This window comes from Mauremys reevesii, linkage group 5 (assembly GCF_016161935.1).
Source record: "Mauremys reevesii isolate NIE-2019 linkage group 5, ASM1616193v1, whole genome shotgun sequence".
Classification (NCBI taxonomy): domain Eukaryota; kingdom Metazoa; phylum Chordata; order Testudines; family Geoemydidae; genus Mauremys; species Mauremys reevesii.
Window position 1 is genome coordinate 37,656,724 of NC_052627.1, and position 12,602 is coordinate 37,669,325.

Here is a 12,602-nt window from a genome sequence, read left to right on the forward strand (position 1 = left end):
GGCTTGGCTACATTTGCAAATGTAGAGTGCTGGGAGGGAAAACGCTGCCGTGTGTTTACACTGTCAGCTGCAAGCGCACTGGTGTGGCCATATTAGCAGCTCTTGTAATACCACAAAGAGCAGTGCATTGTGGTAGCAATCCCAGTGTGCAAGTGGCTGCAATGTGCTTTTCAAATGGTGTGGGGGGGTGGAGTGTGACAGGGAATGTGTTGTGTGTATGTGGGGGAGAGAAAGTGTGTTTTCAGGGGCTAAGAGTGCGTCAGCATGCTGTCTTGTAAGCTCAGACAGTAGCAGACCCCCCCTCTCTTCCCCACACACACTCACAACAGCAGCATTCCACACTAATGGTTTGCTTTGTCCTGGAGCAGATAAGCATGCTGGCTGTCAGAAACGGAGCTTTGAAAGGGGATATCCGCATGCCTGCAGCCAAGCTCAAAACAATGAGAAGAGTGTCCACATTGACTTCGGGGGGATTATGGGACGTTTCGGGAGGCCAGTCATAGCATAGTAGTGCAACACCTTGTCAACACTGACACCCGAGCATTTCAGCCAGGGCACAGCAAGCTTTATGCTTCTCATGGAGGGGGGAGCACTCCAGCTGCAGAGTCCAGGCACTCTATGTGCCTTGCCAGTGTGGACACCTCAGGAGTTAGGGTGCCCGGGGCTGCTTTAATGTGCTCTAACTTGGAAGTGTAGCCAAGCCCTTAGAGGATGAATGCGTTGTGCACAAATCAGAGATTCTTGGGTCACCTACGTTCTACCTATTTCTTTCCAGGCCTTTCTGCTCTTTCTCCCTAGCCTTCTCTTTGCCTAGCACCTAACCACTCCGGATCTTTACTAGCACCCTTCCCCAGCCATTTTGGAGTTCTCTAATCTAGATGCTTACTAACTATATGGACTTTTTCAAGATTAGTTTTCTCCATTCCTTTCACATCATGAATTGATTTTCCTGCTGTAGCAATGATGTCTGGGTGGGCACTGAATGCCTGAAGTTTTCATGACAAGTAGGGATAATTCAAATGACTATCCAATATAAACAAACACACACAATTTTAGATACAGAGACACATGTGCATATTTTTCTATTCTGTTCTCAGTTTTATTCTGGGTCTTATATCTGCAACATCATCATAAGCATATGTGCAGTGTGCCCAGCCATTTGATAGCATCGTCATCAGCCCCATCATAGTGGTATCTGAACAACTGTCCTGTGCCATTATATATAAGAAGCACAATGTTTCAGTCACGGTTGATACTGACTCTAAAAGGAGTTGGATAGAATAAAGAGAGACTGAATGAAGATGTGTGAAGTATTTGTAACATATCATGAAAGGCAGGTTGAGCTGTAAAAGCAAATTATGTATTTCAGCAGAAGTGAAGGAATTATTTAAAAGATGCAGATACCTTGGAAATGTAATGAGGATTATATGAATTCATTAGAATAATAATCTTACAGTATTTTGGAATATCACTTGTTTTACTGAAAGCAGTAAGTAGAAGTAGTCTTTTTGACACTATTCTTGCAATTTTTTTTAAATATCAGCACTAGGAAAATTATGTAACTACATGACATGATTAGGAATGTGTTCACAAAACACAGCATGTGACATTGAAAAAATGTAATATCAATGAAGAACCCATTCTGCTTGGATTTTTTGCCAATATTGTACTTTTAAGCTAATTATGTGAGGACAGTGAGAACTGAGCAAATACTTTGTGCAATTATAGGTTCTAGAAGATGAACAAAAGGAAAAATTTCACAAAGTCCCAGTAATCTATTACTTTTTGTAGCCATTTAATTTATTTTATTATTGCTTGGGATAGGTTTTGGGTGGATTTGAAAAATTCAATGACTTTTGGGAAAGTCCCATCAAAGACAACTTTCATCCAAGGGCAGAATTTGAAGGAAGTATTTGAACCCCAATTTAAAAAAAAAGTTGATATTTTCTGTATAAATCAAGTCTCTGAGCACTCATAGGTGCCACTGATTTCAACTTTGGTTATCCCTGTTTGAAAATATTGGCATTAGCCTATTATGGGCTATATGGTAGCCTTATAGCCTGCTGTGAATAAAGGCATCGTTTACACTTAGCTGCACTACCCCAGAAGCAGAACATGGAATAAATTGTTACTAAGAGTAATTATTCTTTTCCTGCTTTCCCTATCCAAGAGCAGAAGCAGATTTCTTCTCCCTCAATGCTGACTCAGCTTGTTGACTGGCATATTAGAGAGAGAGACTCTCAACGTTCCACTCATTCCCCACTTTCTGCCAACATGCATATGGGGATGCCTGTTTTCCTCACAGCTCTGACTAGAAATCTGGTAGCCCACACAGGGAGTAAGAGAATGCGTTATGCTCCTTTCTTCCCTTGCATGGGCAAGTAACTCTGTTAAATGAGTGCAGAAGATGAATACGGAAAAAATAGTATCTTCTCCCTTATTTCTTTTTTTTTCTACAGATGGCAAGATTCTCCTCCTCCCTTTTTTGTATTTGCAAGTGATATCACTGTGATATAACCTAAAAGATCCAATTGGCCAGTGTCCACTGTCATAATCTAATATGTATCATTTCATAGTAACTATGTATGTATTTAATTCTGTTACCTCTCTGACTTGGGAAAAATAAATAATGGAGCATATATAATAGAAAAAAAATTTAAGCAATGTAAACACATTGCTTGCCTGTGGTATATCAGAGGAATAAAGAGAACATTTGTAAAATAAATGTATTTTACTGAAACAGCAAAGCTTCACATAGTGTTTCTTCCAGCTTTTTAAGACAACAGTAGTAACTGACTTAGCTTTGCCACTCAGTCAGCTCTAGAAATAAGAAAGAGGTGCAAAACTACCCATTCCATGATGTAATTGATATTTTTCAATCATATGGTGCAGAATAAGACTTATTAGTATAGTAATATTAACCAGTATCAATCAGTAATAATCAGTAGAGACTTTCCATAAATCTCACCAAGAGCAATCATGCCTTTCTGGCTTGGGGCCTGTTATAAAAAATTGCTTAGGTTTTCTAATCTCTTGCTAAACAGAGCTGAAAATGCTAGCTCAAATTAGTTTGTGATAGAAGCAGATATCTCCATTTTGACATGCCTGAGCCTGAAAAGATCTCCTTAGAGTAGAAAATTGAGTAAAAGCTTAGTTTATCTTAATCCCAAATTTGAGATTCCGTATAAAAGTTTATATGGACAATTTTTGTATTTATATTTTATCTAAAGCTGCACCAACTATTTCACCAGAAAGTTGAATTCTACCCCTTCTTCCTCCTCCCCAAAAGTATATTTAAGTTTGACTAAAAGAAATCCAACTTGGGGTCTTTTTCTTTATCTGCTGTGTCACCTGAGAATCATGAATTGAAAACACCCCATTAAGTCACCTGCTTAGATTGTTACTGGCAGTAATTTCTCAAGTATTTTTTCCATACTAATTTTAAATGATTCAGGTGATGAGGCTTATATTACTTCCCTTGGGGACTATTCCACAGTCTAATAGACTTCTTCATTATGCGGCAGTGTTGTTGTTCTACTGCTTTTCAAGCACCTCCTTTTGAATATCTATATATTTGGGTTCTACAAGCACAAACAAATGTAAAGCCTAAGATTCCTCTGGAGGGGGAGAATTTGTGGGCTGTGCATGGCCAGTGTAGCTGGTTCTATGCCTCCTTCACTGCAACTACTGGCATAGAAATGAGGCATGTAATCCCTAGCTTCTGTGCATGGGAGCCACACAAAGCCAGTGTAAGAGAGCTGTTCTGAGGCTATTTTGCACCAGGGTCTGGTTCAGCAATTCTGAGTGTGGGGCCCTCCTCCTCCTGAACCGTGTACACAGCAGCATGAATGCCCTCCAGGATCTATCCCTTGAATTTGGGGTTATAGCTTCCTGTTATTGCCCATATTTCTATCATTTCTTTGGTACCATTTCTATTGTATTCTGTTTTGTATCATTCTTCTGTCATCTCATGTGTTTGCGTCCAAGCTCAGACCTTGCTACTTCCTGCATAGGTAGAGATGATATTTTTAAAGGACTCTCATTTAGGGTGTACAGTTTGAATGCTGGAGAATTGATTTGCTTGAGGCCCACAGTTATCCATTAATCTTTTTTTCAGGATCAGCTTCTGTTGTCACATGTTCAACCTTCCACAGAACCAGAATCTGCGACCTTCCAGGGCTTACTGAGCTTGGAAGAATGTAGATATTTTTGTCTTCATCGTGTTAGGTGAAATTGAGATTTTTTTCAGATGCATGTTAATTAAATATATTTTTAACTGTCTCATTCTATTTACAAACCACTTTGGTACTGTAACCATTAGCACTTCGTATTTCCCAGTCTTTCATGTATTTTCAGTTTAGTATTTCAAATTTTGAATTCAATACAAAAATCAAACTTAATATAAATTAAAATACTCTTGCCCAAAGCAAAATCCTCTGACTCTGGAAGAAATTTGCAATACTATAGGCAAACCATTTTGGAAACTGAGCTCCTTCATGTAATGGGTACTACTGTAATTTTCATTCCCATTACACTTCACATCTGATGCACAGTCTTAATCTGAACTGCAGGGTTAGAGGGACTTTTAATCATTTTTCACTATGTTATTAATACTTGCTAAGTAGTAAATTGTAAATTAAACTTCTCTTCAGATTATATAATTAAACAATTGTAATGAAGACTTTTTAACCTGCTTTTCTAGGTTTAGCTTACTATTATATAATATATGTGTGTGTGTGTGTGTGTGTATATATATATATATATATAAAATAAAATATGAAAACTATGTATATATAGAGAGAGTTTTCAGTCGAAGTAATTTGATTTTTTTAAAATACTTTCTTTATTTTTTGTTCGGTTATCGATAGATCTAATTGTGCTACTCAGGAGACCAAATTCTCTGCAGGTGGAAATCAGAAAAAACACTACTGAAGTAAATAGAACTGCACCAATTCAAACCGTCAGAGAATTTATCCTTATTGCACAAGTGTTCTTTATCTTTCCAAATTTTTAGGCTCCCTGAATTTTTTGTCTAACTGTATTCTAAGGCTGCACTCCTGCAGACTCTCAAAGTCATAAAAATGAACCCTTCAGGCTAAAATTATAAAAGGGCATCATTAAACAGTTACTGTCAACTGTTTGCAGGAGTTGGGTGGGAGGTTTGACATTGGCTGGTATTGTCAAAGGCATTAGGCAGTCTTCTCCCCATTGAATTCATTGGAGTTGGGCATTTAACTCTTAGGTCCCTTTAAATATCTCAACTTTTATCACATCACACACTTCATTTTTTTGTCAACGTGTCTGGGATGAAATTGAAGTTAGTATATTCCCATGTTAAAAAAAAAACTGACCTTACTTTAACAATAAGGTTAAAAAAATCAAGCACTCCAAAATCAAGAAACGTAAAGTTTGAAAACTCAATCATAACACTGCCTGCTTGTGCTTATGCCATAAAATGTAGTTTCTTTAAAATCATTCTATTATTTGTCATGCAATACATACATAAAAGGATGCAAGCTACACCAATACCATACTAATGTTCTTCACTTGTCTAGCACTTTCCATCTAAGAATAGAAAGCCCTTTAGAAGCGTTCTTATATTGGCCCCCAAGACTCTTATACATAATATTATTCCCACTGTGTACATGGGGAACTCAGGCACAGATGAGCTACAGCAGTTGAAATAGTATAAGGATAATTAGCTCATATTCTAGTCCAACAGTTTGTTTAATAGATGGTTAATTACCACTATGGGTATGTCTACGTTGCAATCACAGGGTGTGAGTATAGATTGTGTAGGCATACTGGAGCTAGCATGTTGGCAGCATGGGCTTCAGTGTGGGTTAGCCCCTGCACAGGAATTGCCCACAGCGCATGCTACCATGGCTTCACGGCTCCAGTACCCATGCTAAATAGATTAAAGCTAGCTCAGATATGTGTATTGGAGCTGCAGCCACACCCTTTGATGGCAGTGTAGATATGGGCCCTCCTCTCAAATAGTAGGAGCCGTATTCTCTGCCTTTCAATCCCAGAACTTTCCAAAGCAGTTCAATCATTAGGAGGTAAACAAGCCTCAGTGTGTTGATCCAGGGTTCCAGTCACTGTATTAAAGGCCCTGCTCCGCTCCAGTAATTGTCCTCTCCATCTCATCTAAACTAGTTATAAAATTCTGAAGAAGCTGAAAAAGGGAGAAAGAGCAAATTAGGATCTGCTGGGAGAACACAGAGAACTGCAGTTATTGGTAATTAATACACAATATTATTCAGAATAATTTGCTTCTCCAGGTTCCCATTCCACAGGAGAGATTTTCAGGTCTGGCTTCTACTAAAAGAAACAGACTGACATAAAACTCCTTTCCTGTTGTTATGACTGTGTGTTAACAGAGGAATGATTCCCCTTTCCTACTTTCAACACTACCTTATTAAGCAAGTGAGCTTTAGGAAAGACTGCACTTTTGTTTTATGTATAATTTTGTTTCTTTAATTTCTTCAGTTATTGTCATAGGTTTATTCCCCACTTTGAACTTTAGCGTTCACAAGATGGGGACGTGCATGGACTCCTCTAAACTAAAATCCTAGTTTAGATCTGGTAAAGCTGCCACCAACCAAAAATATAGCGTTTTGGTACACTTTCCATTCCTCCCAAACCTTCCCTGGGAACACAGATCCAAGCTCCTTGAATCTTAACACAAAGGGAAATAACCCATTCCCCCCTCCCCTCTCCAAGTCCTTAGGAGAGATACCTGGATTCAAATTCCTTGAATCAAACAAAGAGGGATTCACTTTTCCCCCTCCCCTTTCCCTGAATATCCACACAAGGGAAGAAATCAATCAAGTTCTAAAAAGAAAAGATTTTATTGGAAGAAAGAAAGTACATTATCTCTGTAATACCAGGATGGAAAAAATTACAGGATCTAACTTATAAAAATTGGAGAGACTTCCCCTCCCTCCTCCTCAGAATAATCAAAGTAACAGCAACAGAAATAAAGAGATTTCTCCAGCAAACACACAATTGCAAATGCAGAAATTTAAATTATAAGACTAATTCGCCTTTCTAATACTCACTATACTGAATAGAAGAAAATACTTCAGGAAACTTTGGAGAACTTGAAGAATGTCTGGCCTCTCTTAGATCCAAAAAGAGAATGGCAAATCACACAAAGGACACAGACAAAGCCTTCCCTCCACAGAGATTTTAAATTATCTTGTCCCTTGATTGGTCCTCTGGTTAGGTGTTCCTCAGGTTACTGAGCTTGTTAACCCTTTACAGGTAAAAGAGAATTTAACCCTTAACTGTCTGTTTATGACAGTTATATATCATTACCTTCTGCTTGGCATAAAATGGAAAAATTAGGGTTTCAGAGACAACTGGGACTATTCTGTTTTTTGCTGTTGACCACAACTGCATTGGAAAAATGACCTGCATAGTTAGTAAGAGTCATTGAGCAACTTCTTTACTGACAGGTATACTAGATCTGCTTATAACTTGTTTTGCCTCTGGTTCTGAAGGGACCTTAATTGTACCTCAATATCTTTGTCCTGTTCCAGTCAGTCATTTTGATTGCAAAGGGTTAACTAATGTGGTGGTTACGAGCCTGCATTCTGACACTGATTGGTTTTATAAATTTGTCATTTTCATTCTGGGTCACATAATATCAGTACTGCCTTATGGTGAGGTCATAGGGATTCAATACTTACACCACCTTAATATTTGACACTGGAAGGAACCTTTTTTAAGCGTACTAATGGAACTTGATTAATTTCAAAATGCATTTTTCATTGCTCAGATCAGAGCCTGATTATCCCATTGGGCCTGATGGAAAATACATTGAAATCTGTGTGGTCATCCTGGGCTGCAGGTTGTCATCATACATGTATCAGACAGTTTCTCAGTTTCCCTTTCTTTTGGGGACTTCATCACTTGCATTCCAAACCTCACTGTTAATGTCTCTTCACAACTATTACTAGCATACCTTTTCTTGACCTCAATACATGCCCCCAATGAACCATTAAAACTAATCTTGTATGAACATAGATTCCTCATATATTCAGTGGGGTACTGTGAATCTCGTTGTTGTAATAGGTTAACCTCATCTTGGACCACTAGCACAACCAAAATATTTGATAGCCATATGCACTGAACAAAGCCTTTCTATCCAACTATATTAAATAAACAATATTAATACGGCAAGGTGGAAGTATGAGCCATCATTGTCAGTGTGGTCCTTTGCAGATTTTCTATCAAATATTGCTTTAATTGATGTTACTAGTATAAACATAAAAGGAACATTACTATTAGTCTTTCCTTAATCAAAGCTATTTACTAGTATTAAACATCAATGGTTTCTAGTCTTAGAGGCATAATGATTCCCAGTACACTGAAGCAATGGACATTCCTGCTTTGATTGCTATCTTTATAATGGTAACATTGATTCACATTACACCAAGGAAAAAAAAGCAAAACAGAAAAACATAACAAAAAAAACAATTAAAAATGAATTTCATGGGTTTGATGATTTAAACTCTGTGAGCAATGGTAAAAAATATAAATGAACAGTTGCAAAAGGGAAGCTTAATCTAACTTGCTCCACTGCTAGTGCCTCAGGTCATAGTGAATTTCCAGAGCAATATAATCATGAATTTTATGAACCTACACTTCATAACAAGATTAGAAGTAGTCTATTTGTTACTGTCCAGAAATTGAGAGAGGTTGGCAAGATCAATGTGCAGTTAACCTTACTTATATTTAAGAGCTTGACCTATGGAAAATAATGCATTCTTCATAGAAAAATCCCCAAGAACTGATTGAAATGTAATTTGTTTAATAGGAAACTACAGTTAACAAAACATGTAATCACAGTCATTGGGAACACACATAGTGGATATAGTGATCAACAAAAAGCAAATCTGAAGTTTAATTATCTGGTTTGGTTTGAGGGTCTGGTTGTTGTGTATAAGATTTGAAAAATTCAAATGCTTAATTGTGATATCCATACTTTTTTAAAGATCTGCAATATCCCATATCTTTTTTTTCCATTCTCACAAGTTAAAAGGGTCCTTTCCTGGACCCCTACATTTCTTGCTTGAATTCTACCAAGTCCCCTGAACTCCCAGATATTGACCTCCGCTAAGATCTCTCTTTTGATATTTGTTTTAGGAAATGACTCTGCCCATTGTGCTCTGGGTAAACTTTTGGGTTCAAATTGTATACACTCAGTGCTTCCTGGGATGTTAGAATTCACGAACAACTATCTCAGCTTGGGGAACCTCCAGAACTTGAGATCAGAATACTATCATAGGCTCAGCAGAAATTTCCAGACCTCCTGAGCCCATGAGGTGAATTTCAGCTAATTAAGAGGCCACTTGGGGTTCAGGAAGAAAGATTGGGGATAATTATACAATAGGATATGAACTTAAGAACTACTGAGTTGGGTATCGTTACTAAATCACTTTGCACTTTTCTAGTAATGATTCCTTGAGCAAGATGACTAAAAAGATCATGGCAATAATCACACATCATTTTTCATCTCCAATTTCTAAGATACTAGAAACATTGCTGTCTTGTTTCTGATACCTGATCTTGAGTATTCATAAAACAAGTGCCTGTACTACTTCAGAGGGTGAAGAAGGGTAAGCCTTCCTGCTACTCTACCTCTTAGTTCCTTTTTCAGAAGGTAAAGTATCCTATGAGGATAAATATGTTTTTGGATAGGCACTAAACTCTTTCGTCCTTGTACATAATTTGTTCTTAGCCATCCAATCACAGTATGTCCATAATGTTCACAAGAAACATTCTTCATTCTCCTTTCTCCCTTTGCCCATCACTTTCTAGGAGAACCTCCCACTCAAACCTTAAGAATGAGGGAGGTAATATTCCTGAATGATAAGAAACTGAGAATATGCATAGATTTGTCCGTACTATAAAACGGAGCATCTGCAAAGCTACTGAATATTCTGTGACTAAAAAAAAAAAGAACAGAGCAAGAATTAGGCTAACACATGAAAAATAAACATACATATTAAGACACTTTCCTAGAATTTAAAAATAAACATCTCTTCCTCAATAGCTGTGAAGCACTGTCTGAAAGGTAAAACAGGATCTGCAGCTGAGTGGGTGATGTGCTTTAATAAGGCTAAAACATATAAGTGTTTTATGCTTTTTACCAGACACATACATTCTCACTTTAACTCGAGCAGCAAATAGTCAGAGAAATTGGTAAAAGCTCTTTGGTCCTGACTACAGAAGGCATCTGATGGCAGACATCTGATTGCCTGTTCATAATAGTTCATATGGAATTTAGTGGAACCCTATAAGAAATACCCTGCTCAGTGATGATTCCCTATTTACAATTACACTTTAAGACCTATCAGTTAGGCAACTTTTTAATCTGATTAATATGTGCCATGTTAAATTTATCTCATTCCAGTTTTTTAAATCAGAATATGTGGTACCAAGTCAAATGCTTTACATCAACACTTTTCAGAGTAGCAGCCGTGTTAGTCTGTATCCGCAAAAAAAACAGGAGTACTTGTGGCACCTTAAAGACTAACAAATTTATTTTAGCATGAGCTTTCGTGAGCTAAAGTGTCTATGCATCCGAAGAAGTGAGCTTTAGCTCACGAAAGCTCATGCTAAAATAAATTTGTTAGTCTTTAAGGTGCCACAAGTACTCCTGTTTTTTTTTACATCAACACTGTTATCTTTCCCAACCAAACTTGTAATCTCATAAAAAAAAAAAAAAAAAACCCACCAAGTTAGCATGACAGGATCTATTTTCTATACTATATTTATTGTCATTAATTATATTATCCTCCTTTAATTCTTTATCAGTCAAGTACTGTATCAGCTACTCACAGGTCAGAGAATTTCATATAGTAATTCCTGCATTTAGTCTTTCATTTACTAAGTGAATTAGAGAAAAGAAATTAGTAACAATAGAGTAATTGCACTAGCAATGAAAGAATGTAGGGTTTAGTAAAAGATACTTGCAACAGCATAGAGGCTATTCTGATCAGAGGTTGTTAGTTATAGGTGAGTTGCACGTTTGATGCAAAATACTGCATGATATCTGGCACATTTTTCATCCTCTGAATGTTATAGGCCAGTGGAATACTGCTGTCCTTTTCATCAACTGCAGATTAGAATCTTGAACAGAACTTGGTGAGGAATTTTTTTGGGATTTTTAATTATTACTTTTTGTTAATTTGCTTCTAATTTCTAGGAAAATGCAGAATTGGAGAGGACTTTACAAGGAATATTCCAGAGATGGAAATACATTATATATCTATAGTGTATATATTCTAAGTGAACTTTATATTTAAGTTGTTTGTAGGAGAGGAGGTGGATATCCTTGGAGCAAACTGAAATGTTACTAAGGCCTTTGATTATCCATTCAGGGAAATATTCATTCTCAATAGTTATAGATGAGAACAGGTATATAGCTCTGATCCAGCAAAATGTTTAAGCACCTGTTTAATTTTAATCATGTGAATAGACCCATTGAAGTTAATAGGGATGTTCATATTCTGAAAATTAATCATGTTCATAAATGCTTTTTTGAATTGGTGTCTATATGGCAAACTATAACTAAATATTTTCAGATTTTATGCTATATTTGTAGTGATGTATTGAAGGCCAGATTTCATCTAACACTATTTTCTGTTTCGGGACCCTCATCTCATTTTGCAGTATGGTGAAGCCCCCTGGCATCTTTGGTGTCCCCACGGTTGAGAACCCCTATCATAACAGTGGGGATGATGCAGAATACTGATGTGAAAATAGATATATGTTCCTGGACTGCCAAGTAGGACCGGGATGGGAATGCATAGTGTAGTGTTCGCATTCCAATATAGTTTTCGGCAACCTTATATAATATATAGTTTACAATTTGGAAACGCGACGCTTCGGTTTTCCTTTCATAATTGGATTTTAACAGGTTTATTCTAGGCTTTTTATTCTTCCTTAGATATTCCTTAATTGTTTTATCGAGTAGTTTCTTATGTCAGCTCAAGAAATAAATGGGTAATATATGAAAGGGTTATAAAAGTTTGGGGAGGATGTTCACTTTAATTATGTGACTGTACCACAAAAAAAGAAGTTCTTGACATACAGAAAGTTCTAATTTTATTTTGTGCAATAAAGGGGGAGGGTTTTACATTATAGCATAGACATTCTAGTGGAAATTTCTGACTACTTATTTAAATCAACGTCTTGACCATTTAAATTGAAAATATTTGGATAAAACTTTTTTTTAAACTTAATCAATATGGGTTGCTTCGTATTTCTTCTTCTACTACTACTACTTCTTCTTCTTCTGTCCAGAGAGATCACAATATTATGAATAAAATGAATAATCTTAGTTTGAAACACACTTTTTATACCAAGTTTTGTACTAGCAGGTTAGTGACTGAACTGGAAACAGAAGCCAAGTCTCCTGAATGCCAGTCCTAAGACTGATCCTGTCTGGATTGAGTATTGCTTATTTGCAATGCATGAAAAATCCTGGAATAAAATCAGATATTTGTTTTGTTAGTGCAGAAAGCTTTTCTTTGCTTGGTTAATTCAAGTGGTTTGTTCTGATAATTGTGTGGTCTAATGAACAC

General features: G+C 36.8%; 1 long non-coding RNA gene across 4 annotated transcripts in view; it reads left to right on the forward strand.

Annotated features, from left to right (window-relative positions):
- LOC120405744 overlaps positions 1-12,602 on the forward strand; it is a 120,903-nt gene that overhangs the window by 79,415 nt on the left and 28,886 nt on the right. The window lies entirely within an intron of this gene.